The 9,148-nt window shown below is 35.9% G+C and overlaps 1 protein-coding gene across 2 annotated transcripts in view; it reads left to right on the top strand.

Annotated features, from left to right (window-relative positions):
* The first annotated feature begins 3,893 nt into the window (after nt 1-3,893).
* LOC121420494 overlaps nt 3,894-9,148 on the top strand; it is a 47,665-nt gene continuing 42,410 nt past the window's right edge. The window contains exon 1 of one of the 2 annotated variants that reach the window (XM_041615153.1): nt 3,894-4,283. The gene's annotated coding sequence lies outside the window, so the exon portion shown is untranslated. The remainder of the gene's footprint in view (nt 4,284-9,148) is intronic. The other variant, XM_041615151.1, reaches the window with a different exon arrangement.

The following is a 9,148-nucleotide window of genomic DNA, read 5'->3' as shown; positions in this document are numbered from 1 at the left end:
CATTCATCATCACCATCATCATTATCGCCATCATCATCACCATCTTCATCATCATCGTTCATCAGCAGCAGTATTATCATTATCAATTATCATTATCGTTAAATCGCCATCCAATTTAGGTTCTCAACTATTGTCCCCTTTATATTGAAAAACTTGAACCGAATACTACCAAAGATCATTTTGCTATCAAGGCATTGCCGTTTGGAATGCACTTTCCCCTTCTCTCAGTAAACCTAAAATTAGTAAACTCACTTGATTCATTAAAAACACACTAGAAATTCATTTCCCTCCAACCGATGTTATTTCAAGATTTCCAAGAATACTCTATTTTGTTATTATAAGTTCATTAGTGATCTGGATTTCCTTTATTTATTATTATTTTTCCTCTCCCTCATTGATTAATATGTTGTAGTATAAAAGTATTATTGTTTTGTCATGTTTTTCCTTTTAATTTCTAGGGCCCCTTGGTCGAACAGTTTTCATAATTACTGAAAGGGCTACCTTGTTAAAATAAAGAGGCAAATAGTTAAAACCAATAAATAAATAGTTATGGTTTCAAAGTGTGTCGACTTATAGAATTTACTCATTTCATCTATTTAGAAAATGGATTCGAAGTTTTAGTTTTTTATTCAATGACCAGTATTTAACTTTTTATACCAGTTGACATAGGGGCTGCCATAGTGGCGACGCCATAGGGCGGGGGCAGAGGCGACTTAAGTCCCCTAATATTTTCAAGTAGTGAACTTAAAAGGAGGGGAGAAAGAGATATTAAAGGACAAGTCCACCCCAACAAAGAGTTGATTTGAAAAAAGGGGGAAAAGCATACAAGTATAACGCTGAAAATTTCATCCAAATCGGATTTAAAATAAGAAAGTTATGACTCTTGAAAGTTTCGCTTAATTTCAGTTATATATGCACATCCTGGGCGGTATGCAAATGAGGAGACTGATGACGTCATCCACTCACTGTTTCTCTTGTATTTCATTATATGAAATATGAAATATTCTATTTTTCTCCCATTGTCAAGTGAAACAATAAGTATTCTGTTGATTTCTGTATAAAACATATAATGGGACATTTTCTTATTTTGTTCAATTGTACTGTACTTAAGTTAATTGTCACCCCGGGTTCAATCCTATTTATCTGTCAATTAATTTGCAATATTTCGAAACAGTTAAAATTTGTCGAATTATCTTTAACCTTGACACCTTGCTGCAAACTGAGGTTTACTGTTTCTTTTCATATTATTTTGGCTTGAACAAATATTGATTCTGTTTTTGTGAACGCAACAGATTTGCTATATTTAAATTTCAATCACTTGACTTTTGCGTCAACTACACAACTCATTTTCTGCTTTTGTTCATTGTTTTTCGTTTAGCCCTATTTGTTGGTTTCTGTATTTTGATTCAAACATAATACTAGAAAGTTGATTTATTGCTATTTCCATAATTTGCATTTGGCGTTTTATCAATGTTAATTTAATGTATGTTTTATCTCTTCCCATTGTATAATTTGAGTATCTCTGTTGATTTTGTTGCTTGTAAATTGAACATTTTCAGCCTGCGAGCTGCCTGTTTGATATTTGTTTCAATAAACCAATTCAATTCAATTCAATGATTAATTCCTCCATGATCATGTGGAATTAGCATCATTATTTCGTACTATATATGGTTCAGTCAAGTTGATGCTTATTGTAAAATCTTTTAAAAAAAATGAAATATTGTATAATTCAAACAATAAAACACAAAAGAAATAGTGAGTGACGGACATCATCGACCGTCTCATTTGCATGTCACTAAGTTATACCTATCACTGTTTTGTGGAAAATAAGCGAAACTTTAACATGTCATAACTTTCCTATTTTGATTTTGATGAAATTTTTAGCATTATAATAATTTAACTTTCCTCTATTTATTTGAATTAACATTTTTTCTCGGGTGGACTTGACCTTTAAGGAAAAAAAAGTATGCAACGAGGTTTTGGCCGTGTTGCTCCATATTATCCATGTAATTAAATTTTTGAACAAATAATTTGTTTTCACCCCCGATTGCCAATTCGTATATTGCCAACTCGTCCATTCATCACATGTTCTACTTTCATTTCATCTATAGACCAATTCGTAGGTACTTCATGGACAATTTTGGTCAAATGACCTTTCATTTCTTTCATTATGATAGGCAGATTTCAAAGCAAGATATTACGTAAGCTTGCCTTACATAGCAGGATGAAGAAATTGAATAGACCAGGTGACTAGAATAGCACACCAATGAACACTTTATGAAGGTATTTGTTGCATTCCTACTCTGAATGCATATCATAGCATGTTGCACAATGTACTTGGCAAACTGTGAAATACCAGTCGTTCGTGGACGCATTGTTGTTTTTTGTGAATGCAAATGAAAACCCTAATTCAAAAGAATATATGAATAATCAAGACATCAAAGTTGGTGCTTATCTCATTAGATTTTAAACCACCATGTCACTTTAGTACAAATGACCTTCCTCTGATCATGCGTAGAATCTTTTGATCATGCGCAGAAAGGAACTACGAACTGGCTTGTTGCCATCCCGTCCATCAACATTTCGCCCACAACCATTTGGGTCCAATCATCACTTCGTCTAATCACCATTTAGTCCTTTTGTACACTTTAACACTCATAGTTCAATTATACAAAAGGTATATAGACCAAAAATAAACCTGGTAGTTCAATTCAATTCTTTATTTCATTTCCATGATACAAAGAAATAAGATAAAATGAAATGATTAGAAAATATAGAGTAAAAACAAAATTAGATTTTCGTCTAAATAAGACGAGGGATTTGCACACATTGCCCTTTTCTCTCGTTAAAATGAGATTTTTCAATACACCAACTTATCATATGACTGAATAATTATGATTTCATGTAATAATGAAATATGTTGAGAAAGAAAAGTGGACATAGCATCATCAGTCAAACTTGTTTAATTTCGCATCGATGTACATTTTCATCACAAAATATCGCTTAAATTCAACAAATTTATTTTCTTTCAAATTTGGATGAAATTTTCAGCATTTTGCTATTTGAATTTCATTGGATATTTCTATCTTCTGCCTCTTTAAGTATCCCTTTGAAATTTAACTATAAATGAGTAGAAAAAAATTATTACCAAAAATTCTGTAAGGCTTTAATACGGATTTATTGGTCATTGTATAATAAAATCTACCTGACTGTAATAGCTGACTGACTAATATTATTCACTTTCGCAATGTGTAGTTATTATGCAAGCATGTCTTTTGGGCGGTCTTTACATAGAACTAAACCACTGGTCCAAGGCCACGGCTTTCTGATTATTGCTAGATTATGGTGGTAATAAAACAACAAACCGATATGAAATTAAATTGTTAGCACGCCATGAAACCCAATCCACCTTTCCATGATCTTTGCTAAAAAGAAAGATTTTTTACTTGGGAGCTATGCCTCGAAAAAAAGGGAGAGTCCCTTATCATGCCAAGAAAGGGAAAGAGGGTTTTCCCCCTGCCCGACTGCGCACTGCACGCTAGTGACGTCACGATAATTCGCCGCCACGTCAACAGGCGACCTGGCGCTGAACTTTTCGGGAGATTTATGATAGTCTAAATATTCGAACATTTAAGATAACAATACAATATTGCATAAACTGTCCAGTCAATATGATTAATGTGCATATTAAAAATTAATTCTAGATAGGTTTGATATATATTTTTGTATATTTATTCGATGCAACGTATGTTATCCAGAGATATGATTACTGATTCAGGCAATAAATCGATACAAAAAGATTCACAAAAAAGACTAAGCCCTAGGGCATAGCGTTGGTATCTGCGATCTCGTTCGTACACACAATTACACATAACAATACCTTCCTGCATTTCGTGTGTTCTCGTGTGTGTCCTGTCGATTGCCATGAAGCTAGCAAGGCATACTTGTGTAACGTATTGTGCGTGTGTGTGTATGAGCTTGTGCCTTTGTATAATCAATCAAGCAGGGGCCGTGTACAACGATCATACACAACATGTCGGCGGTTGGTCCATCCAATCTAACGTTGTACATTGCGGGGGTTCCCCTAACACGCTCCGCGTACACGAACGACCCAATCCAGCAATTCGGCATTTTCCCTCTTACATGATTCCTTGTTCGGCGTTTTTGATCAACTGAAATTCTGTGAATTATTTTCGTTTTGGAATTCCGACGTCATTTCGAGAAGCAGGGGAATTACAAGAAAATCACCCGATGTCCATCATATTAGTCTAAGGTTCACAAAGGTAGGAAAATGCATCATTTTCTTTGAGTGAATGAAGCTGAGCCGAGTGAAGACTGAAGTCGAGTACGAGTGAAGAGCTATTACGAGACCTGTCCTGGCTAGCTGTAGCAGAGAGCTGTGTGTCTACCAATTTCTATTTCTTTTTTCCATGGCATTGATGTCGGTATAAAGAAAGAAATTACCCCCACGGCCACGCAGCCATTATTTCTCTAACTTCCAGCTGGCATAGGACTGGTACTCGGGGACAATGTAATGTTAAAGTTTAGGGTAGATAACTGTTAGTTAATCATGGATTTGTCTTTAGTTTAATTATTGAAAAAAATGGAGTCTGACTGAGTGTGATTGAGCTGGTTCTGATTGGCCTGTCGCATGTATGCTGGGAGCTGGACTCCTGGAGGGCGGGAGGCGAAATTATTTTTCCCACCATATTTCTGGACCAAAATACGAACTCATTTGCATACAGCCAATCGGAGACGATTGTTTTTTTTTCCTCTCGATTTTTCGTCTTCGAAGTACGCATGCGCATGGACTTCAGAACTAACTAAAAAGTTTTGGGCAGCGACGAGCTAGTTCAGAAATCAACTTGAAGTTGAATAGATCTTCTTTCTGGACAAAATGTCCAACATTGTGTTGTGCTCGCATTCGACAGAGGCAGAGCCAGATCCTGAACAAGTACGCTGGTTAGAGGTAAGTTCATATTTGTGATAAGATACCGTCTAAAGAAACAAGTAAGGACTTATTCGTAGAACCTACCTCGAGCGAAGTTCGTGCAGGCTCGCTCCACTACACTAGGGCTAGGCCTAGGTGGAGCGAAGTGCAGCATGCAGCGGTAGTGAAGCGTGGCGTGGAGAAGTGTTGCACGAACTTCGCTCGAGGTAGTTATAGGCCTACTATCACTAGTTTATTGAATATAGACCCCACTCATTAAGGTTATATATAACCTTGTTCTCAGTTACATACATCTCCATGTGTGGCAAAATAAGGGTGGCAGTGTACTGTTTGTTTGGCTTATTTTCTATTTTTCTATCATTTCTATCAATGAGTATGATGAGACAAATGCTTGATTTTTTTACACTGTCATGACTGTCAGTTTTCATTAGGCCTACAGCTATCATATACCTTGGCTCTTATGTAAATTTAGTTCTTTAAATTAATTTTTCTTAATTAAAAACAGAGATTGAAAAATGAAAATTTTCTTGCCATATTACTTTCCACCAATAGAGGGCGTACACAAAAATATGCCCAAAATTCAAGTTTTTGAGCGCTCTGCCTCTGGTGAATACAAAATTATTCCCAAGTTACTAATGATAAATCAATTGCAACTATGTAAGGAAATTAGTAATTTTGGTCACAAAAGTGATATTTTAATGATTTTTTAAGTGTGTGGTATGTACAGCATTGGCATGCCATAGACATAGTCCTACCTGTAGATTCCCTACAGGCAGGATGGTTGCAGTGAACAAGTGAGTCCCTACTCTTAGACTAGTCTTATGCAATTGTTCTTGACAATGAATGCGAATTGCGTGTGAAACTTTTTTCCTGCTGCTTTATGCACACACAACGTGCGCATGTACCTCGATGGCTGACAGCTGTCTCTGTTTCGAGGAGTTTTTGTCTCACCTGCGTAGCAGAGTGAGACTGTAGGTGCCGCTTTTCCGACGGCGTCAACATCAAATCTTAACCTGAGGTTAAGTTTTTGAAATGACATCATAACTTAAAAAGTATATGGACCTAGTTCATGAAACTTGGCCATAAGGTTAATCAAGTATTACTGAACATCCTATTAGAGTTTCATGTCACATGACCAAGGTCAAAGGTCATTTAGGGTCAATGAACTTAGACCATGTTGGAGGAATCAACATCAAAATCTTAACCTGAGGTTAAGTTTTTGAAATGTCATCATAACTTAGAAAATATATGGACTTAGTTCATGAAACTTGGACATAAGGTTAATCAAGTATCACTAAACATCCTGCGTGAGTTTTATGTCACATGACCAACGTCAAAGGTCATTTAGGGTCAATGAACTTTTGCCGAATTGGGGGTATCTGTTGAATTCCCATCAGAACTTTGAAAGTTTATGGATCTGATTCATGAAACATGGACATAATAGTAATCAAGCATCACTGAACATTTTGTGCAAGTTTCAGGTCTCATGATTAAGGTCAAAGGTCATTTAGGGTCAATGAACTTTGGCCGATTTGGGGGTATCTGTTGAATTACCATCATAACTTTGAAAATTTATTGGTTTAGTTTGTTAAACTTGGACATTAGAGTTAAGTATCACTGAACATCCTGTGTGCATTTCAGGTCACATGACCAAGGTCAAAGGTCAATGAACTTTGGCCGAATTGGGTGTAACTGTTGATTACCATCATAACTTTGAAAGTTTATGGATCTGATTCATGAATCTTCGACATAAGAGTAATCAAATATCACTGAACATCCTGTGCGAGTTTCAAGTCACATGATCAAGGTCAAAGGTCATGTAAGGCCAATGAACTTTGGCCATGTTGGGTTTTTTTGTTGAATAACCATCATATCTCTGTAAGTTTATTGGTCTAGTTCATAAAAAGTGGACATAAGAGTAACCATGTATCACTGAACATCTTGTGCGAGTTAGAGTAGTTTTCAAAGTCAGCACTGCTGCTATATTGAACCGCGTGATGCAGGTGAGACGGCCAGGGGCATTCCACTTGTTAATTTTAATTTCTCCTCGGCCTCGTACACAGACGGCTCGCTATCGTGCAGCCACCATTAACTTGTTACGAGGTTACAATGCAAAAGCTTCCAGATGGGGCTCCTCGATTTTGGTCTTTACAAAAGAATACCAGTTATTCCATTTTGGCCTGAAATGCACCAAAATTGAATTGAACAGGTTTATCATGGTGATAAAATTTGAAATCATTGTCAGAATGTTATTCCTCGACTTGAATAACCTCAGTAAAAATAGCTTTATTAATTTTAACTTTCTTGGATCAAATTGTCAATGTTTACCCATGCCATGCTTATTGCAATTTAGATAGGCCTAATTATGGAAACATGCTATTAAATAAAAAAAGGCCTGAGGTTACCACTGTGGTAACCAAGCTAAAATGTCTTTAATAACCATTTAGAACACAAATCAATAGAAACAAACCTTGTACCTATGATCATTTGTATGTCATAGAATTATGAATTATATTTGATGTCTTTGGAAGGCTGTCCAGAGGTTACAAAATGTGTGACCAAATTATTAATGACTAAAGTCTAATTTATATATGCTGGCAACCTGTCATACTTAGTTAATTTCTAGAATCAAGTTTGCACATGTTCCAGGTGTATAATTATTTTAGCCCTTTTCAAATGTCAAGATATTACAATTTTTTCATGCATATTTTACACTCATTTCAGACTGAATTTCGCTGCCAACATAAAGCCAAACCAAGAACAGCAACAGCTGATCAACGCAGGGGGTCAAAGAACACATCTTGTCCAGCGGGCCTGATTATTGTTGTGAAAGTCAGCACCTTTGAAAGGTCAGACGGGAGAGTAATACCATGGTCACATTTGATCTACGGCGGCCGTACGGCGAGTCGAAAACAGCCGTTTCAACATTTTTTGTACCAACTACATATAGGTGGTTTGAATTGAAATTAATAAAACGGCTGTTGTCGACTCGCCTATGGCCGCCGTAGATCAAATGTAACCAAGGTATAAGGAAGTGCGGGTAATTTAATTTTGCATCCATTTTGTACAGGGTATACTGTTTGAAAATTTTTGCACCATATTTTATTTTACTGCTGGTCAAGTAAGTCCATTGTTTGACCTGGATAAAATTTCAACATAATTCATTTCTGTTGTAACAACAGTAAGTATCGAAAAAAGATCAAAGGAAAAAAAGGGAAATAAGAATAATTTGCATGGATAAAAATTGCAATTTTGCTCGTAGGCTAATATGCTATTTGGATTTGAATTGATGGAGATATAAGGTCATGTTTAATTGTACATACTGCATGAGTTTCAAGTCACATAACCAACATCAAAGGTCATTTAGGGTCAATAAACTTTGGCTTAGTTGGGGGTATCTGTTGAATTACCATCTTTAAAAGTTTATGGATCCGATTCATGAAACTGGGAGCAATCAGGGCTCCGTAACACAAAGGTTTGCGATGAATTGCAAATATGAAAGAGCCGCTCTGATTGGCTCCCTGTCATTTTAAACAGAGTGCGCATGCAACGATGATCTTGATTGGTCATTGGTATTTAGGGATTGATTTTACGGAGCCCAGGTATCACTAAAGATCCCGTGTGAGTTTTAGGTCACATGACCAAGGTCAAAGGTCATTTAAGGTAATTGAACTGTGGCCAGTTTGGAAGCTATTAGATTGCTGTCGTAACTTTCAAAGTTTATATAGTTTACAAAATGTGGATATAGGGTTATCAAGTATCACTGACAATTCTTGGGTCACATGTTCAATTGCCATCTATTGTCAATGAACATAGTAATTGTGTTTATTGTGAATAATTATTTTATAGTAGTTTTCAAAATAAGCACTGCTACTATATATACATGTAAAATGGCGTGATGCAGGTGAGACTGCCAGAGGCACTCCACTTGTTTCTAGATTCGCTGACTAGACTATACTGCATCATCATCACAATCATGTTATTACATGTTCATCCATCCTAGCTAGTAAATTAATTTGGCAAAGAATAAATACAGTTGAACAAATATTAGAATAGGCATGGTACATGTATATACTGTATAAACAATTCTTACAAAGCCAATGATATGCAGGCAGAGAGGACAAGACAGTTGTTTTAGTAGATGATTTTATTTATAGAGAATTAGCAAATGAAAAGACTTTTTTTATAAAAAAATAT

Source organism: Lytechinus variegatus, chromosome 8 (genome assembly GCF_018143015.1).
Source record: "Lytechinus variegatus isolate NC3 chromosome 8, Lvar_3.0, whole genome shotgun sequence".
NCBI lineage: Eukaryota > Metazoa > Echinodermata > Echinoidea > Temnopleuroida > Toxopneustidae > Lytechinus > Lytechinus variegatus.
This window is presented reverse-complemented; position numbering and strand designations above follow the sequence as displayed.